General features: G+C 35.3%; 1 protein-coding gene across 1 annotated transcript in view; it reads left to right on the top strand.

Moving 5' to 3' along the window:
• LOC107670431 (teneurin-4-like) overlaps positions 1 to 22507 on the top strand; it is a 232390-nt gene that overhangs the window by 16025 nt on the left and 193858 nt on the right. The window lies entirely within an intron of this gene.

Genomic DNA, 22507 nt, shown 5'->3' with positions numbered 1-22507 from the left:
CTTTTACAAGCTATTTAAAAGCAAAGGAAAGCTAGAAAAAGAGGGAATGCCCCGGCCCCGCGGTGATACCGGTATTACCGGTGTTGTAACCAAACTGAGAGACCATTTTGAAGGCTCAGGAAACCTTTGCAGGTGTTTTGAGTTGATTAGCTGATTGGCATGTCACCATATTCTAATTTGTTGAGATAGTGAATTGGTGGGTTTTTGTTAAATGTGAACCAAAATCATCACAATTAAAAGAACCAAAGACTTAAACTACTTCAGTCTGTGTGCATTGAATTTATTTAATAGACGAGTTTCACAATTTGAGTTGAATTACTGAAATAAATGAACTTTTCCACGACATTCTAATTTATTGAGATGCACCTGTATATGACATTTAAAATGTTTTTGGCAGCATTCAGCACATCTGAGCACATATAAAAATAGATTTGATTGTGGTTTCACACTGACTTTAAACATTGCCGTAAGCAAAGCTATGTTATGTTTCGGCTGCTTCATGGATTGAAGTTGAGGTTGCATCACAAAACAAAGAAGTGACACATTCTGTGTTTGTTATCGAGAGTGATTCAGTCTTTTGCCGGGCAGCGATGAATCCAGTGGCCATGCTGCAACCTCAGCTCTAGAGAGCGGAGAAAATAAAGGTAGTGACTAAGCCGGGGCCGCTGACGAAACATGCTCTGTCCTGTGGCATATCTGCCTCCTCTGTCGAGAAAGACTCCAGGGATGAGTGTGTATGCGAGTGAGAGCGAAACAGAGGAAGAGAGAGAGCGCGAGTGTGTGCGCGAGACAAATACGAGGCAGAAACGAGAGAGCGGCCCACTACGCAAAGCTATGGGAACAGAGAACAAAGTGACGTGTAAATAATAAGATGTCCTTACGGTGTTTCAGGGTTACATTATCCGGGCACCTCTTCTGACAGCCGTCACATATTTTCCTGCTATCAGACTAACAAAGTGGCGCCCACATTTTCTGCATGTATGGGTTCCTCTCTTCAGATTAGACTCCCCAGTGGCGTTTCATCATGTGGCACATAATCTTATGCAAGATGGTGAAATGGCAGTTAATTTGCAGGTAATTAGACCCCAGTGATTTGCCATTGAAAGGACACCAGAAGTGAGGACTGTGTTTGAATGTCACGCAGGCTGCGGCACTCATTACGTTAGGAATGTTTTAGTTGGAATAAACGGCTGCGTAATGTTCCAAGCCGTTAATCACTGAAAGTCATATAATATTACGTTAGATAAAGTACATTAGGTTTAGAGTCATTTCTGGCCGATTGGACGGCAGATACTCATTGAGAGTTACGCATTGTAAGTGTCGAGAGGAAATTGCAGAAAAATGGCCTGAATCGTAATGCCCTGTGGCAGTTCACTATCGTTACCTTCGTTATGGTTGATGTGTCGTTTTTTCGATGTTGAAATACTTTAATCTTTCCCAGCCTAATATGTAGAAACAACTGTAAGTAGGCCATTACATGCTTTACCTGTTAAAGCCTATTCCAATTTACCTTTATAATCCATTAAATAAATAAATAAAATAAGTATGTAAATTATTTTTTTTATATATTGCTTATTTTCATATATAATTCATCCGTTTCATTTTTAGTAAAACTTGCTGTAGAATACATTTTTGCCTGAAAGTAAAAACATCTTTCTGTAATCTTTTCACTGTATTAAATGACAGTTTTGGTTTTATTTATTTATTTTTTAATCACATTTTTTACACTGTCCAACTGTGAAATTGTATATCAATCAATATGTTTATGAACCCTTTAAACTGAGCACAAAATATTGTACTGCCACAATATTATGGTATTGTACATATGCCATAATAATATTGTAGTATTATTTTCTAGTGTTTTTTATTATTTATTTGAATGGGTAGTTGGATACCAAATAATTCACTTTGCAGTTCAAGGAATGGTGAAAATTTAGAATAACATTTGCTGTAACTAAATTGATTATGAATAATTTCTACTTTTGTAGAAAACTTATATTTTCATAGTTGCATCAGACTTTCTGATCAGTCCTTCTGGAAAGTTCCTACTTATGAGTTCATAAACTGTAATTATGACATAATGACATTCATGTGATTTTAATTGGAATAAGATTGATTTACTGTAAAAAATTATTTCTTTTTCACTTCTCGACAAAGGTAGAAAGATTTTTTTAGCAGAAATGCAATGTAATAAAGAGAAAAGGATGCACATTAGGAGACTGATGCTTTATCTGTATATTTGATCATTTCTGTACACAGTGAATGATGGGAAATGTAGTTTGGTTGCAACAGTGTTAGGTGGGTTATACTTTATTTTAAGGTGTCCTTGTTACAGTGTAATTATACATTTAAGTACTGAGTAATATTAATTAACTACATGTACTTACTATATATGGTTAGGATTAGAGTTTGGTTTAGGGTTACTTGCATGTAATTATGCATAATTTATTGTTATTATAATATTAAATACATGTAATGTGTAACAAGGACACCTTAAAGTATTACCAAATGTTGAAATAAAATAAGTTTAAGGTATTTTTATTTTTAGTTAATGTTTATTTTATTTAAAGTCATGATTTTTTTTTTTTAGATTTTTAATTTTAGTTAACGTTAATAACCCTGGGTTGCACAAGTCTATCTCCTCATTAACCAGCCAAATGAGTGTTCTTTTCTGCCAAGTTTATCATTAATCTTCACCAAAAGTAGACAAAACTAAATTTTACAGCGACATTCAAAATTTCAATTTATTGTGCTCAATAGCAAGAAAGTTTCCCACAGGTAATTATGAAGTTATGGTGGCATTCATGTGCACTCAGCTCTTAAACGTGACATGGGTTTGGGATTAAGCTATATGGTATGTTGTTGCCACGGAGGGAAATATTATTAAATATTAAATATTTATTAATTTATAATTTATTACTATTATTATTAATATCATTACTATTACTTGCATCCTTCACTGTCCTCCACCCTTTCCCAATCTTAATGAAATCCTTATTATTATTATTATTGTTGTTATAGTTATCTTTGTCATCATTATCGCTTACAATACTTGTTGTCTCCACTAGTCTTTTCAATTTTTATTTTTTTTTTGTAGTTATACTTGTTATATCTGTTATAAATCTGTTAGGTACTAAATGATTTGTATGCTTCCTCCCACACACCTACATACAATGACACGCGCACACACACACACACACACACACACACACACAATGGAAAGATGTGCAGAATTTTATTTGATGTTTTCACACACATACTCACAATCACAAGAATACATATACAGGAGTTATCAGAATGATCTTGAAATGTTAGCTATCTGTATATATGTTCGTTTGTCCAAGTGATTCTGTATTTGGCACTTGTAAATATTGTCTCATTCCTTACTTGCATAATAATTAAAAAAAAACAACAACTCTTAAATGTGACCATTCCAACATTAACATAAGCACAGCAAGAGTTCAGCAAGAAAGTAAAAACATCACTATTATACCACAGTTTCTTCTATTAATATATATTACGTGATTATTTTAGAAACACATTTTGGAGCTCTGTACCGCGTTCGGTACACAACCAAAGAAAGAAAAAAGATGAAGAACGAACAAATCGAACACATCATATACAGTACATGTATCAAAGACAGAGGGTCTTTAGGCAAAATCAGCTCTGATTCTGAAATGAAAGGCATGCTAAGCCATCTAATACAACAGCAATTACGGTCACACCATTAAAAGGCTTACTAAGGAATATGGCCCCTGTGCATGCGGGCCCGCTCTCATAAAGAGGGTGCGTTCATGCAGAAACGCCGTGCAGACACTGCAGATAATTATGGGTGGCCATTTGAGAAAATTGAATCAGCTTTATAAGTGAGAAATGAAACTGAACAATGGAAATGACCAGCCACAGCTACAGTAAAGGAGAAGACACCCCCTTATTTGACCTGATACAGCCTCTGTTTGGACTGCATTATCAAATAGTGGAATGAAACTGAAACCGAAACCGATACTGTGAACCTTTTTCCTTATCAGAATGAATTTCTGTGTAAACTGTTTATGCACTCTTACAGTCCTTTTTGTCCTGTTATGTTTGTTCCAAAAATAACTATGCTAAAATAGTGGTCTTTTAACAATTGTGAAATCACGGTATCTATCCTTCATGTTGCCTCACTTTTCCTGCTAGAAACGAATAGGGGAAATATATAGAATGGCCTCTCGTTTGATTGGCAGTGGCTTTACGGGTCTTGTTCATTTGTTTGTTTAGTTGTAATCATGTGTCAGTCGTAACACATGGCGGGAGAATATCAGCACTTTGTTAAGGCCACTTCACTAAGTCTTGAGCCAGTCAGACAGAAATATTGATCTGTTCTAATTTGCTTTTAAACCTCCCACGCTCCATCCTTTCTCCTCTCTCTCTCTCTCTCTCTCTCTCTCTCTCTCTCTCTCTCTCTCTCTCTTTCACTGAGTATATTTGAAATGGCCAACTACCATGGTACTGTATTTTTGCTGTATGCAATATACACACATCTACGGTATGCAGATTTTCTGCATGCATTAATGTGTTTGACGTGGTAGTTCACATGAAATGTTTTGCGGTATAACATGGTATACTGTCTTGTATTATTCTTGCATGCTGTTTTTATGAGTACACATTACAGTAACTGCACTTACATGACCTGATTTGTCAAAATGCAGGATTATTTAAGCTCCAAAATGTAAATGTGATAAAAAATAAATTACTGAACAGTCACATACATTATCCTTAAACGTTTATAGTTTGTTCATTGTAACGTTTATATATTAATGTGTTTGTTTGGTGTGTATTTGTTTCTTGTTTTGTTTTTTTTGTTTTTGATTCTCGTTTTGTTATTTGTTGTGGTATTTGTTTATTGATTTATTTTTTCTTGTTTTTGTTTTGTTTCTGTTGTTTTGTTTTTTTGTGGTGTTTTGTTTTTGGCATTTTGTTTCATTTAATTTTTCCTTTTTTTTCTGTGTTATTTGTTGTTTGTTTGTTCAAAGTTCAAGGACATGCTATTTGTCAGCTTCTCATGAGTGACCTGTGTGGTAGGATATAAAAATAGAGCATGATATTTGGTGGACTGCATTGACAACATTGTAGCATTGTTATATACTACATGTAGCTTCATATGCTTCGCCCATCCCGCACCGCTTGTGCTAAACTTTAAAATGTAGTTTTTTGAAAAAACGCCTAACCGCAAGTAAGATCAAAAGTAATAGGGATGCTTGCCTTGGCAAACTGCACTAATAAGAAAACACGCATGCTTCTCTTTTTGCTGAACCAGGCGTGAAGATCGATTTTAGCAATAAAGCCGTCTCTGACATGTTCAGTGAAGAAACTTTATTAAACTGTAAAGTAGAGGGAATTGGTAAATTGGCCTAGCATGGTTAGCCAGAGGCAGAGTCTCTCTCATCACTTTGTTTCCTGAGAGAACTGGCTTCGGTTCAAGGCCTAGCGCGTGCTCGGCTAGAAAGGTTTTCAAGGGGCAGGGCCTTGCACTGAGAGGGACTTGTCAATATATTTTGCGAGTGTTAGGCAGCAAAGTGGAATGATAGCTCTCAGGGGGACTGCCCTTAAGCTGTTTTTCTATAAATATTAATCAGCCCCACTAGCCTGCCTGGAAGGTGGCTCAGCGCTTTTGGCTTGTGTCATTGACTGTACTTCAGCGTGACAAGAGAGATGAGGGAGCGATGAGATGACATTTAGTGACACCTCTAATTTCTGTTTTAATTTCAGAATTCACACTGGGAATGTCACCTCAAAATGAAAAGGAAAAAATTGTATTCTCCTTAAGGTTATCATAGTTAACGGAAACTAACAAAAAAAAGTTACTTGAAATAAAAATAAAATATATAAAAAAAAACATTTTTCAGCTACATTTCTTATTTAGTTTAACTTGATGTACTAAAAAAACTAAAACTGAAATAAAATGAATAAAAACTGTGTAGGCATATTTAGAAAAAAAAAATACTAATGAAAATGTCAAAAACACAGCAAAATTACTGAAACGAAAAAAGAAAGTACAGTTTGAATGTTTCATTATTTCCAAATTTTCAATTTTCATATTCAAAATATTAGTTAATCAATTAAGTTTTTCTCTTTAAAATTGGTGCATAGCAAATATATGGCAAAAATAGCAAAACATATTTAAATTCACCCCCATGTTTAGTTAATATTGATACTGTGAAAACTAACTAATATGATTGGCATGCTTTTATGAGCTTTATATATATATATATATATATATATGACAATATATGTCCAATATATTGAGACACAAGGGCGCATAAAAACGTACTTTGTCATGAGTGACCCTCCTGGCTCATCGTTTTATTTACTGTAGGTTAAAAGTTCAGTCCACAATTGCAGCAATGCATTTTTCTGATTGACCCATCCATATGTGAACTACAGAAAAGCTCTGCTATTAATCTACGTCGAAACGAAATCCCAGGGGGCAGTGGTGCAGACGTCAACGTCTGCAGATGATCTTTAATACGCAGCAGCTTTGTAAACATGCAGATTCAACTAATTACTGTTAGTTCAGTAAAGGGCTGTTTCCAAGCTACCTTAGCTTTTATGTTTTGTTAACAAGCACTTTTTTTTTTGAAGTGGTTCATGCTTAGGGAATATGCAAAAACCTATACAGATATATGCTATAGGATTTCAGAACATATTTTTGAGACACAGATCATTGATGTTACAATGTATCTAAATTGGTCTTTGTTTCTATTTAAACCTGTTAGAATACTTAGAAGTTCAATGCTATTGAGGACGAATTGATGGTGCTAAATTAATCCTTTGCCATTTTATAAGCCTTACATCTCTTTTCCGAAATATTGGTGTTAGTTTTCGGGGGGAAAAATGGCTAACCGGCAGCGATGGGTAAAGTTAGCGAAGCATCTAAAATCTCTTTTAAAAGTAGTGTTCTTCTGGCCCATGCACAGATGAATAGAGATATGTAATTATGTTTCAGTGGCACAGTAAGGCCTATAAAAAGCTTAGCCATACATAATGCATTGTTGGCTGTCAGAAGAGTTTATCGTTTCACTTTTTCCCAAACGAAGAGGCTGACACCAGTGAGGAAGAATGACCTTTAAAAGAGAAGCACTCTACGTTTGGAGCTTCCATTTTTTCCCGTGGCGCGTAATGCTACTTTGTCTGCCTTTTTAGAAGAATCATCGACTTGACCCAAAAAGAAAAAAGAAAAATCTTAAAGGGATAGCTCATGCAAAAAATGCAAAAAATCATTTTATGACCGTCATGTCATTCCAAACCTGAACAGCTTTGTTTTTTGTGAATTGCAACAGATTATAATTATAAAGAGTGTGCTGAGATTTTTATTTGTTACAATGAATAATATTCAAATAATATATATATATTAGAGCCCGACCGATATATCGTTTAGCCGATATTATCGGCTGATATGAGCCTGTCGCCGATATATCAGTATCGGCGAATATGCCGCTGATACGCCGTCGATATGAAAATTTTTTTTTACAGAGCATATAACGCAGATAAAATGCTTGAAATGGTGTAATTACTTAGTTTGTTCAGCAGAGCGCGCTCCATTGTTTGCTACTGGCGACCTGGATGAAACGCTTTAAAGCTTAAGTCTATGGAAAACCATTGAAACTTTGAACGGCCATATCTCCGTAACGGCGCGGCGGATCCGCACCAAATTCGGGGGATCCCTTCAGCTCGAGCAACCCTCTTGAATGTGAATCGAGTGTACGTCTCGAGGCCCTCTTTCGAATGAGACCACCCCCGCGTCGATAGACCCGGGGTTTGGGAGTTACGGGCGGTTAAATTCGCGGTCCGGCACCGACCGATCTAAGCCAAAGTACCGATGACCGAAGACCGAAAACCCATATCGGTCGGGGTCTAATATATATATATATATATATATATATACTAAAATAATAAATGATTAAATAAATGAATAAATAAATAATAAGTAAATAAAAACAAAAAAAGCACTTGGGAAGCAAAACAGAAGTAGTTGGATTAGTTGGATATGTGAATAAATCATTCATGTTTTGTGAGCTAAATAAAACGATTAATTGAAATTCAATTGAAATTCTGATTCAAATGAACCTTTCAATCATGAATTGGACTAAATGAATTGCTATTTCTTTTGCATCATTTTTAAAGCCTGATTGCTTTAGTTGCTGTTTATTGTAATTTGCATGGAAAAGTGCGACCAGCACATTCTCCAAAATATCTCTTTGTGTGTTCAATGGAAGAAAGAAAGTCATATGAGTTTGGAATGACATTAAGGTGAGGAAATGATTCATGCATTTTCACTGTGAAATATTCCTAAGGCTGTTGATGAATATCAACACTTGTGTGTTTTGTTGTTGTTGTTTTTTCTTTGTTCCCTTGCTTCTTGTTCTGTCGTAGGATCAGTCTTGTAAGTCAACCGTACAAGCTACAAGGTCTCTTCTTGTGTTTCTGTGTTTTGTGTTCATACAGCGGAGCCACTGTTGAAAGAGTCATTTTGCTGCCATGCTGGATCAGCAATCCAAAAACATTAGCATGCATTTTCCATCAAATAGCCCGCTATGCTGAGTGATCTGTCGTTATTACTTCAGGCAGCTTCAGCCCTGCTTCGCATGAGCTGCTTGCTGTTTACAGCCATCAAATACTGCATCTGATCTTCATTATATATCTTGAATTTATAAAGAGCACAATGTGTAGACATACATTCTTCTGCTGCATTACTGAGTCATTCTCGCGTATTATAAAGATTTTAGAGACTGAAGTGGAACCGATTAGCCCATCACGGCTGGAGCTGCTATATGGCTGTGTTCTATTCTGAGTTCTTTGTTTTAATGTCTCCCCACCAGCTGTGGAGAGAAGATAACTCCTGTGTGGAAAGGTGTAAAATCGTACCTCTTTCATGTAAAGCCGTATACTTAAGATTCAAGAGGAAGGTGTTAATTAGTTGACTAAAAAATTATTTTTTCTCGTCTCTTTAGACTTCAGATTACATCTTGACTTAAAAAGAGCATTGGCACAAAGGAATAGGGCGGTGAATATACATATTGCACCAAGTTAAAGGTGCACTAAGCAATTTTTGCCAAACAATGCTGATATTTGAAAGCACCAAAACAAACACGCCCATACCCCAACAGGACCTCGCCCTTATTTTGAAAACTTAAGTACACAACCATGGCAACGACGATCGCGGAAACAAGTGAAGATGACACAAGCATATTCAAACAAAAGCCAACACGGATAAGTTGTGTGAAACAATGCAAAACCAACGTTACTCACCTACCAAGAAGAAACAACGCAACCTCAGCGTCCGATTCGAGCCTTTTCCCGCTACTTGAGTTCTCTCCAGCGCTGGAAAGTTGCTCCGTTATTTACGCAGGTCCTATCTCTTGCCTGATTGTAACCCTTCTTCTTAATGTTTGATATTTTCCTCTTTTTTTTTTATCTGCCATCTCTCTCTAGTCCATCTGCTAATATCCATCCTGTGCACTCAAATTGAGTGCTCTCTTCTTTCTATCGTTACAAGAACTTGCCCCCTTACTGATTGGCTACAAGTGTGTTTTGGGACACGGTCCGATGCTGTGGTCAAAAGCGTTTTTCAAAAATCACTTAGTGCACCTTTAATACTGTTTAATACTGTAAAGCTGCTCTGACACAATCTGTATTGTATAAAGTTCTATATAAATAAAGGTGACTTGAATTGACTTGACTTGACTAAAGGTGATGATAACCTTATGTCTGTGCAGTATCTTCACCAGTACAGAGGCAGAGTGAACGGTTTTGGTCTGGCTCTGAGAGAGTCGTTTGGTTGGCAAATAAAGCAGTACTTATTATGGAGCTCAGAAAATCTTGTTGGATGGAGGGTGACATATGGAATGTCTTGCCTTGATCTTCAAGTAATTTTCTCTTTGTAGACATAAAGCAGCATGACCATGATTAAATCTGGATAACCTTCACTTAGTTCAATAGAATTGACTCTTAAGTAAACAGAACAAATTAAATGGCACCTATTCGTGTTCAACATGTATAATTAAATTGACATGCAGAACCATGTATAAATCAAAACCAGTTAACTGGTGGCAATCGACTGGAGGAAATTATTGAACATTATTAGTAATTAACATCACAACTCTGAATTGCAAAACTCAAAACACATTCCAGAGCTAATTTCATGAAAATGAAACTATTTAAAAGGCATACCTACAAAATCTTTCCGAACCCGGAAGGAGTGTATTTGGCACAGAAATACTCGAATCCAACTCTTTAACGGTGTAAATAACTCAAAATGCATGAAACAGCATTGCCACCCCCCCCCCCCCCTTAAATTAATTCAAATAAAGGCTGCTATATTACACTTTTTATTTGTCAAATAATTCTTAAAAATGCATCCCTGCTTCCAAAAAATATTAAGCAGCACAACAGTTTTGAACATTGATGCTAAAAAGAAATGTTTATTTAGCAATTCAGCATATTATAATTATTTCTGAAGGATCATGTGACACTGAGACTGGAGTAATGGCTGCTGAAAATTCAGCTTTGCCATTACATGAATAAATTACATTCTAAAGTATGTTAAAATTAAAAAAAAAAAAAAGTATTGTTATAATGCTTCACAATATGACAGATTTGACTGTATTTTTAATCACATAAATACATTCTTGGAGATTTCTTTCTAAAACATAAAAAAAAAATCTCACCAACTCTAAACGTTTTAATAGTGTATAATTTATTTTGTCAAGTTAACTTGACAGCCTAGAAAATGCTGTTTCTGAGTTGTTGTTTTTTTATCAACTCCTGACAGATATCATCATACTGCCAAGAACGATCTCATGGTGAATTATAAAATAATATAGTCCCGTGAATTCAAATGTATTACCTCTCTCTGACCCACTTTAATTTTGACACTCATTATGTGACACCTAAACCCGGGGCGCAGTACGAGCAGAAAAATTACGGAATGGGTAAGTGTCAGTAGATTTGTGTCAAAATCCATTTCCATGAAACTTTCTAAAATTGACTAATAAAAATGCCAGCCACAAAATGGGGTTAGTAATGGGGTTATTAATATTCATTAATATTCAATCACATTCATTCATATTCATTCCTTTATTTCAAGCTGCTAAAAATATATACCAGGGTGTGAATGATCACGGCTCTGTGCAGATGTGAATGTCTAATGTAATACAGAGCATTCAAACCTGAGCGAAACAGGAGCGGTTCAGATAATAAATTACACAAATACAAAATGAGCTCAATTGCAACGGCTTAATAGGCCAATATCCAGATGGAAGTTGTTCTTCCCATCTCCCCAAATAATATTTTTGATAGCACAGAAAACATAGGTTGAAATTGAACCCAGTTGAAAAGTGATAAACCTTTTATCCTTGTGTCCCGTGGCCTGATTTGTCTTACGCATTCGCCTCGTTGTAGGTTTATGAAGAGCGACTCGCATCTCTTGTTCATTTTTTGTCCCTCTACTTGTTTTGATATCATTTTTCATTTATGTCGGGCGACAGTTTTGATCCGACTTGATGGCATTGATGAGTGGCAGGCCGCTTTGTGTTGCGGGAGGCGGCACCGTGTCACTGGATTCAAACACGCTGCAGTCTGACCTTGCCGTAAATCAGGTTTCCAAGGGAAAGTGAAAAACATTATCTAAAGCCCTCAGGCACTTTTTTGTGTTTGCAAATAAAATATTAAGCATCCTTAAATATTTTTCTTCTGCATCTCGTCCGGCAGGAAGATTGAAAACGCATAATTCACCTGGGCCCATTTCTGTGTTTAAGAAACAGGTTAGATCCATCACATACTAAAATGGTCATTGTAGTGCACTGCCAATCCTGGGTGCCTTGACATTGCTGTCTGCTAGTAGAGAAGAAACGGGAATAAATGTGTATTATGTATGAATCAGATAGCTATAGGTGCAAAGGTGAAGTGTATGGAGCTGTGCAGCTTAGTGATTAAGGATCTGGGTTCAAAATCCAAAGGTTGTTGGTTCAAAGCCCAGATTTTGGTGATTCATGAGTAGGATGTACAGAATCTGAATTTCCAGAGAAATGCAATGTACAAAAATCCTCTTTCTTAATGTACACCTCTTTCTTCATGTTCGTCTGTTAAGGATTTGGGCTAATTTTATGTATGCATGTATGTATGTATGTACATCAATCAGGGCGTAATGCTGCTTTTTGTAATATATACATTTTTTTTAAAGCTAGATAAAAAGAATCAAAAATAAACATAAGCTTTTTTTAAAATAACAAATACCATGAAGTTTTTTTTTTACAACCCTAAAGATGGATAATACTTATACAGCAATGTGTGTATGTATATATACATTTATTTATTTTTATTTTTTTGTAGGATTCTATGATTAAGTAGAAACTTGAATGATATAGTATACATATTTGCTAAAAGATTTAAAACATGGGAATTTGGTGGACATGTTTGAGTGATGGGGAAAAAATGCTGCTCTATGTATTTGGCCAGATGGATTGTTGGTAATTGTCCTTGTGTGAAAACTAAGCTCATGACTATTAATTAGGTTGAAAAAAATGTTTTTTAAATGTAGGTATAATTAAAAAAGATCTTGCTGTTTTGATGAACAGATATGTTCACTCCCACTCTATGTGGTGTATTCATCTGTAGATCAGATTTGTAGTAGAGCGTTCTCTCATTTTAATTCAAATGTAAAATGTAACCAATTTAAATGGCTATTCATAATAGCAAAAATAGCAATTCATACCGAATAGGTCTTTGTCTTTTTATTCATTCTGCAAGGCTGTGTGTTGGTTAGTTTTGTGAAAAGAATATTGAGTCTGACAGAATTCCAGACAAACAGAATCAGGGAAGGGTTTGTAAAAGCTTTGTTATTAGAACGGGGCATGTCCGTTTTAATTTCTTACAGTTCAACGAACGTACTCAAGAAAGCAGAGATGCACAGAATATACAGCAATCCCTTCTCACGTGATGAGGTTGTGGGCACCACTAAGACACTGAATAACTAATGTGATAACTGCAGTGAAAATGTTAGGGATTTACTTGTGTGGAGTTGCGACCATGTTGTGACATTTCTATAAGTATATATAAAATAAGCCCTATATATGTGTGTGTGATCCTGGACCACAAAACCAGTCTTAAGTCGCTGGGGTATATTTATATATATATATATATATATATAATGTAAATATATTGTTATATGTAAAATGGTTTATTGAACAAGTGACTGTAGTATGGGACTTTATTTTGGTTGTTGATTGGATTGTAAAAAAAAGTGGACCAATAAGACCAATAACATGAATCACAAAAATGAATATGGTCAGTTCTGCTCTCATGCTGACTTTAAAGTGAAGTGAAGTGACTTTAAAGTGAATCACTTATGCTTTGTGTTGTTGTATAAACAGTGATGTCTGTGAGTCAGAAGCAAGTTCTTCTGCATAGTTCTTCTGTTGAAGACCAATAAAGCCTGGAGCTCTAGAGGAGAACAGAACCTTCTCTGCTGGAATTCCTGCTCGGAACGCTTTTTGTTGCAATGGATCATCTTCCCGCAGTTCTGATGAAAGAGAGTATGTCAGTTCCAGTCCTCGTCTTCCGGCTCATGACCTGCCGCCCACCTACAGTGTCATGAGCCAGACAAAATAGTTGAAAGAAAATATGATTTTGTTGCATAATCCAGAAATAAAGTTCACTGAGCATTAAGTTGTGAAGAGGTGGCAAAAATCTGTAATAATAGTTGTCACTTTTCATGAAGGCTATACTTTTGTGTCTTATTACATTTTTGAAGCACTCATCATATGTTTTGCCCTTTTCCAATAAGTTTAAACTTATTTTTACATTTTATGGGCATTTTTACCTTTATAAAGCCATTTTTTATAAAGGTGTCCATTATCTTTTGAGAACCTACAGAGTCATTGCGATTTAACCGTATCATTTAAACGGTTGATTCATTCAGGAACGAAACACTGTCATGTTGCTCAGAGACGTAAAACAGCGTTGTGGCTTTTGTTTGGAATTTTTTTTGTTGTCGAAATAGAGCAAAAACAAGAAATATGGTGTCTAAAATGTAAGTCTCTTAATTAACTTCTTGTTTATTGAACTGTTGTAAAAAAAAAATCAATATCACATTTGTAATCATGGTAATTTTTGAAGAAAAACGGCACTCTTCGTGTGAAACTGATTAACTTGGTCTCTCTAAGCGAGATCCCAATTTCGTCGGTCAGCCGACGTGACGTCGGGAGTGACCGACTGAAAGGGAACCGTGGATTTTCACTGGTATTGTTACCGAATACTGCAATTTTGGTACTGTGACAACACTAATCACATTTGTAATCATGGTAATATTTGGAGAAAAACGGTACTCTTCGTGTGAAATTGATTATTAACTATATGAAATGTTAAATATATACATTTTCTGCCATCATTTCTTGAATTTGTGATAATTCTAAATGCATTTTAATAGTCTGAATCATGCAGTGAAAGAATGCATTCTAAATAAGCATGCGCACTAGTCTAGACTTCACGTAATGTATGCGTGCACTCTGTAGGTGTGTTTTGAATGTTTTTTGCAAAATACTCGATAATGTCAAATCGCACATCGTTAAAACAACTATTACGATATTATCGCAGACAATATATATCGTATACCCGTACTTGTGAGAACTGTTACAAATAATTTGATTGAAAAGAAGCTTGTTTTAAAGACTTCAAATGGCTGTATTCTCTTTAAAATAGTGTTTTTGGACATCTGTTCTATCTCAGATTATTACATAGTCCAACTCAAACCTGGTCTAACTGGCGAAATATTTTTTCTTTGTTATTTAAAGAGCGCGTTAGTAATATGCGCCTATAGGCGGGTGCACAACGTGCATACACTTTGCTTATTACACACACAGGGACGCGCAGCAGCACACAAACATTTTTAAAAATGAAAAATTACATTCCGCCATGTAAATAGTGAGCCCGCCATGGCGCGAGCGCAACTGGGTTTTAAAGGGGATGGGAGATGAGACTCTGATTGGTTTATTGGCACGCCGACCGTTTTCCCGTCGTTAAACTAGCAAAAGTGGATTCGGACACGTCCTGAGTGCACCTGCGCCGTGCGCTTTAGACCATGCGCTTAGATAGTTAAAATAGGGCTGTGTGAAAATAGCCAGTGTGTTAGTATTAAAGAAGTGAATCTCACTTTTGAAACCGCAAATGGGACAAAATTGGGAACATTATTGTTATTAAATGGATTATCCATTGTAGTGCTGTAACATATTTGATTTAATACAATCTGGCAGTATCCGTAGGCAGGAATTGCCCTTTTTGGCATGCTTTGAATTAGTGAATCCAAATCTGAAGTAACATGCAGTATTTTTTAGCAGTATTTCAGTTTGTATCAGTAAGACAGGTTTTGCCTTAAGGGCATCCAGAATGCTCACAAGTTTTTAATGGCTGTTTCATGGTGTAGGTTATTTGTGTTATCTTCCAATGATAATTTCTTGTCTGTTTTATCATTGCATATTGTCTGAAAATGTAAGTCTGATGGCCGATTTAAAAGCTGCAGCACAAATGGTACACTCTTGAGTATAAGCAGTAGTAATGCTTTCCTTAGTAAGATTATTTACTGTTTTTAATGTATCTGAAAGTGTCAACGTGTTAAATAATGCTCTGTAGGGTGTGAAAGGTGAAAATGTGCAGCAATATTACCAATAGTAAACACTCACACTGCCTTTTTGAAACCACGTTGTTGCTCTTAAAGGATAATGAAAGGTATTTTAGCATTCACTTCATGACTGTTCTCTCTAAAACACTATATCCTTTACCTGACCTTTTCTTTTAGCCGTGTACTGACAAGGGCTTTTAATATGAGGCATGTAGTCTGCTGTCTGCTTTGTGGTTAGGAATGATCTTTTTTTTTTGAATTTATTTATTTATTTATTTTTTACCAGGAATCTAGTAATGGCTGTACCTCAGATTATAGTTATGAGTCTGTAAAATATATTTGCTCTTGGATCACTTGAACAGCTCTGGTCCAAGTCTTGCAAACGTAAAAAGACAGTATAAGTCATTATAATCCATAATTATGTCCCCACTGGATGCAACAAATGCCTCGTTTATAATGGGTTTTAATGTTTTTGTCTCGTAGCTCCGGCTGGGACACGGCATCACAGTATGGTGAGGGGCAAAACATTTCCGTCACATGCTTGAGGTATTCGGCCAATTACAATGCACTGCATAGCTGACCAATCAGAGCACACCTCGCTTTTCAGAACGATGAGCTTTGTAAAAATCAACACGTTTCAGAAAGGCGGGGCATGTAGGAGAAACAATAATGTACAGTATGTGGAAAATAATGTGTTTTTTTGAACCTTAAACCGCATAAACTCATTTCATTACACCAAATACACCAAATAATGTTCTTTTTAGCAACGTCATATGACCCCTTTAAAATGGGATTGTAGTTGATATTTATGTCAAACAGAAACAAAAGAGATACAGTGTGTCAATAAATGTCATGCATTACAGGGAAAACAAATGATTTTATACAAAAATAAATTATACAAAATACAAATTATTGGTTGGCATTTTAAAGACGTCAAATGACTGTTTCTTCAGTTAAAAACAGGTGTTTTGACCTGTTCCACCTCAGAGGTCTTGAACTTCTTGACTGTATAACATTTAAAGTCATTTGAACTGAATTGACATTCAGGTCAGTATAGTAAAAAAGAGTAAATAATTCTACCTACCAAAAATGTGATATTTAACTGTCCCATATTTTGCACAATCCCGTTACCACAAGTATTGGCCTCTTTTATGGCATTAGGAAGACAAACATAATTTAATTTAATTTCTCAATTTTTGGAAATATTGTGGTATTGATGCCTTTCTCAAGCTCAACCTTCAACCCTGTTACTCAGGTTATTAAAATAAACATATTTTTCTTTCATTTCTAAGTTTATCAGTAACTACAAATCAACATTTGATCCCAAACTTGCTAGCTGTATTGAGTGAAAGCTAAACTTTCAAACTTTTTTATTTTGATATTTATATAAAATGTTTACAAAGAACTTTGGTAACAGGACTGAAAAAAAAAATTGCAGACCTTTTGTAAAATGAGGATAGAAATAAAATGGCTCATTATAATAATTAGTTTGACTTTCAGAGGTTGATGGTCAACATTGAATGTATGCTTAGGTTTAAAAATGGACAGTATTGGATAATAATATCAAACACACACAAACAAAAACAATTTTAAATGTGTCTTTCATTATAGTGAAAATCATTTTAATGAAATTATGCAAAATACAAACTAAAGGCCAGTAGGGGATGATTATAGGAAGTTCATTTTCTTAATTCACTTGCTATCGGCATGTGCAGGAAGAATTCATTTTGGACTTCATGTTTTGAGTGTGAACACAGTAAGCGGTAAGAGACACATGCATTTTAAATGGCTAAGCAGTTAGATATGCTTGCCTATACACATTTTATATATTTTAAAGTCATCTGACATTCACATCAGCATTTGCATGCTGTGACTCATTTTAAATGGCAACAACAACAAAAAATCTTATTACATCTTAAATCTTAAAATTAAATCTTATTAAAAATCGTATGACTTCAATACTGTTGTGGTTCAAGACGAATGCTGACGTTTCTTGCAAAATAAGCATCATATTGTTGTGAGTCTGCCGACATAAGCTGCCTACCTAGACAGCATTTTAGGAGCATCAAAGATGCACGCCTAAACAAGGGCTGTTCCAAAAGGGAGGCAGCAAAAGTATAGTTCCTTATTAGATAACTCATTTTGACCAGATTTTAAAGCAGAATATGTGTACCCTTTATGAATAATGCAATCCCAGAATATGGGATTATATAATATATCCCAGTGAGTTTAGTGAAAGAAAAAGAAGGAGAAAAAAAAAAACATCCAAAATGGTTGAGAGAAATGCTCAATACAAAACATTTCTAGGAGAAGTACTGATAACAATAGTTCAGTCTTATTAGAAATATTGCGTGTAAATTCTTTGCCTTTTAGAGCATGTTAGCTTAGCAACATGCTAATAGCAGACTCCTTTGAAATAAATTAGCGGTTAGCGTTAGCCATTCTTGTTCAGTTCCTAAAAAGAGTAAAAAAGTGAGTGGACCTGCTGCTGCGTATGCAAATGTGTTTCAAATCAGTCACTTATAAATTTCCATTTTGGTTAGCATGCTACCTATGTACTGTAGGTGGTAAATAGCAAGGTTAGGTTTTATAATACAGCCATAGGCCTAAATGTGGAGTTTGTAAATTATAATGTGTCTTTGAAGGCCACACCAGTGATTTAACAAATGCTTTGATGTTCACATACAATAATGATATACAGTGACTTTTACATTAACTATAGACACAGATACATGGCTCTGCGTAAAACATTGTAGAAGAGTAGGGAAAAAAGCATGCATTTTTCTAGTGCTTTCTGTGGGAGTAGCATTTAATTTGCCTTTGAAGCTGACTGTGTTGATATCCTCCGTGGAGATGTGAACAAATACATCTGTTCTCATTCCTTTAATTACTGTGAATTCACAATCCTATACACGGACACTTTCATTGCTTTATGTGCCAGTTTTTACTGACAATGCACGCATGTAGGCGGAATATTGATCTTTGTTGAAGCTTGATGTTGTGACGAATATGTGGTCTGTTGGGATCTTGTTATGTGTTAAGGTCAGTGCTTGTATTTGTCAGGTTGTCGTCAATTTGTAGGCACAGGCAAAGTGTGAATAGTAGTAATGATGTTGATCATCTTGATTGACAATACTGGAACTTGACTTGTAGTTCTCTTGTCGAGTATGCTACTTCTTCATTAATCAAACACATTGGATTTATTTCAAGCTTTTTGACAAAATTTGGACATTAGTTGTCTGATATGGGTTTGGCTCCTTATATCTAGAGAACAAAATGGCTGATAAAATGTTTATTATTTACATTATACAGTTTAAAGACGTACAGTACATAGGTTTTTTAAAATTAGTTATAGTAAAAAATGAGTTTTCAATTTTTATATTTCACTAGTTTATCTAAATGTATTTATTTTATTTTTCAGGACAAAAGTCATGATCTTCGGATCTCTCTTTCAATGAAAGAGTATTTTTTGCCTGTATTTTTGTCTGTCAGACAAAAAAAAAGTGGTTATTTGGTTGCAAAGGTGTATATTTTTATCTCTCTTTCAATGAAAGTGAATTATTTTGTCAGGCGAAAATTGTTCATTTGATTGCTTAGAAAAGTATATCACTACTGGAAGCAATTTCAAGTTTAATTAGTGTCCGTGATCCATGACACAATTATGCAACCACTAAAGTAACTTTTTACTCCATTTTTAGAACATGCATGTTTATATTCAATATTTTACTGTTCGTACAATTTCCAGGGACGCTTATATACATTGTTATAGCAATATCTAAAGTTCATAAAGTCTTTCAATGAAACTCTTTTTTTTTTTTTTTTCACCCGTAGTTTTGTCTACCCGGCGAAAAACAACAGTTTGATTGCATAGACAAGTTGTATTCTGTTACCACTGGAAGCAATTTTCAGTTTTAATTAGTGTCAGTGATGTTTTCTTTGGTCATTTTGTACTAAAACTCAATTATCCAACCAGTAAAATCACTTTTTGCTCCACTTTCAGGAAGGGGCGTGTTTATATTAAATATTTTGCTGTTCACAAAATTTCAGGGGGCTCTTGTATATATCATTACAGCAGTATCACTTAGTGCTAGCTAAAGTTCACTGAGCTTTACAATAAACAGTATAAACATTTAACTGCAACATGCATACTGCGCCTCGCTTTGTGGGGAGCTCCTTAAAGAACAGACTTACTGTACTTCTTAGAAGAAAAACCAAGGTAACCATGGCAAATACTAAAGTGTTAAGATGAAAGCGACAAGCTTCACTTGCACCCAAGGCGATTATTACTGCAGCGGTGCTCCGCTCAGTATGAATACAGACACGCAGTTATCTGACATTTTGCAATAGTGGGATAATTGCCCAAAATGCACAATAATCTCCATTGACTGTTTTGAGGATATCTGACCAGAAGGGCACATAGACAAAATAATCACGGAGAAATGGATGGGTTTACTCTCCAGAAGTAAATACTGATGCTCGTTTTTGCTTTACGTAACGAAAAACTCATTTGCAGCCATTTGCTGGCTCAGCGCCTTTCGAATTTTTGGTTTGAATTCGTTTGCTTTTTTCATTGCGTCTTTTGTTCGCTGAAGAAACTAGGAAACATAAATGTACAATTATTTTCCACTGGCTATTGGGATTATGAAGGACATTTTTCTCAATTTGTTGCCAATATTCTGCAGACATTTAACCTTGTAAAATAAGACTTCACTTCACTGAACTGCATATTCTTTGCTGTGGCATGTGGGTTTTCTAGAATGCAAGCTGTACGGTTTACACAGTACAGTCTTTAGTAGATCTGACACGTGGATGGATGCACAAGTGTCGCTCTTAATAGAAAACAAGCATTCAAGGTCAGTCTATGAATGCTGGCTAGGGAAAATCATATTTTTCAAGTGTTACAGAATTGGCATAACAATAAGTCTGTGTGCATGGATTTACTTCAGAAGTGTGATGGTTATGCAATTCTTAGTGTTGCACAATATAGGATATAGGATCAGTAATTTTTCTACAAAGAGACGTCTTTGTTTCTATCTTCTAACATTTGTTAAATCTTTCAAACATTTTCGCCCAAATCTGTTAATTTATACAAAAATACATCAAAAATTCACTTCATGCAATGACTTGAATGCAACTCTTTTATGATGAAAATATTTTTAATTAAAGTAAAAAAAGAAACTTTTATACCCGGTTGAATAATGTTATTTGGTGTGACTCACAAAAGCATTGATCTTTGTTTGCAAAAATGTATATTAATGAATGAATGAATAATTCATAATATTTGTGAAAAATACCTTCTATTTTGCTTTTTAATATATTGAACAACTTAAAAAAAAAACAATAATACAGATGTGTTTGCTTAAATGTATTCAAGGGGTAATTATAACATATAATTTCTTTTTTTACTTTTGGTTATATGACATAACATATTTCTTAAAATGATATAAATTATAGTCAAAACATTGAAAATATGAAAATATTAAATTTCTAGGAACTTAAAACTAGATTAAATATTCCTGTGCAATGCAATAATCTGCTTTCAGAAAATATTGATATATGTGATTATGTGGGATTTAATTTGGTCAATTAATCAGCATATTATGTAATTTATTTGATTAAAAAAATAAAGATTCCTGATTTCAATCTGGATTTAGTATTTAGTTGATTTGAGCACATTGTTGATAAAATAGAGGATAGATTAACTGAAACAATTAATTTGTATGAAGAACATTGTAGTTATAATTTCTGATCTATTTTAAAGTAAAAATGTGCTATTTCCAAGACAGATATCTCAAATCCTCAGGACTAATGCACAATATCTTAACAGCATTGAAAGTATATGACTATAATTATTTTTCCTTTTGCTTTAAAAACAACAACGAAAAATATGTTTCTGTCCTTCTAGTGAAAACATTTGCTGTTTATTGTAATCATGAAATCATACCCACGTTGTTTTAGACCACAGCATAAAACTGTGTAATCATGATGCTAATATCGTCAATCAATCAACCTAGCAACCGTTCCGAACATAAAATTCCTTCATTTTTCCACACCGTTAACTAGCAGGAGTGCATGTAGCTAGCGTGGGGCGTGTTATCCTGTGTCGGGATGATTAGTAGCTCTCTCTCCCCTTTCCTCAGGGATGTGTACGGCCCCCTCCACCCCCTTCTATTGAAACTGCTAGTGAGCTGGAGCGACTTGTTAACAGAAACATGGCTGTTAACATTTTGTATTCCTGTGTTGCCCTTAGCTAACACCAGGCCGGCGGTGGGCGACGCTCCTCGGCGAGAGGGTGCTAGATGCGCTCGCGTGACAATGGCGGCAGCGCTGGCCCTGATTCCACAACTGTGCTGAGAAGCGGAGGGGCCTCTGGGGACGGCTCAGGTTACCGCCGTCGCATCCTGCTGCATTAGCAGGGCACGGTGAAATAACAACCTGCCATCTGGAACGCCCGGCCAGCCTCCGCACAGACTCCCGATCGTGCACACCTTAATTAAGAGTTGTTTGTACAGGCCTCTGCCTTTTTTAGACATTTCTTACACCTAAGCCCATCCATCCCACTTGGGTTTCTTGTTTACATGCTAAGAAATTCACTTTTGCTAATGATGAGTCTCTCAGCAAAGTGCATTTGGTGACTGTAAAGGAAGAGTTCTGTGAAGAAGCCATTATTTACTTTCCCTTGTGTTTATCAACCAAACCGTTTTTTGGGCCCATTTTATTCAGCTCTTTTCTGTTCAACGAGATTTTAGAGCTGAATCAATGACAAATATGAAAAGATGAAGAAATGTTTGTCTCTCAAATGATTGACTTGGAATTTAATATATATTTTTTTTTATATTCTACCAAAGTTTA

This window comes from Sinocyclocheilus anshuiensis, unplaced genomic scaffold, assembly GCF_001515605.1.
Source record: "Sinocyclocheilus anshuiensis isolate Anshui unplaced genomic scaffold, SAMN03320099.WGS_v1.1 scaffold513, whole genome shotgun sequence".
Classification (NCBI taxonomy): Eukaryota; Metazoa; Chordata; class Actinopteri; order Cypriniformes; family Cyprinidae; genus Sinocyclocheilus; species Sinocyclocheilus anshuiensis.
This window is presented reverse-complemented; position numbering and strand designations above follow the sequence as displayed.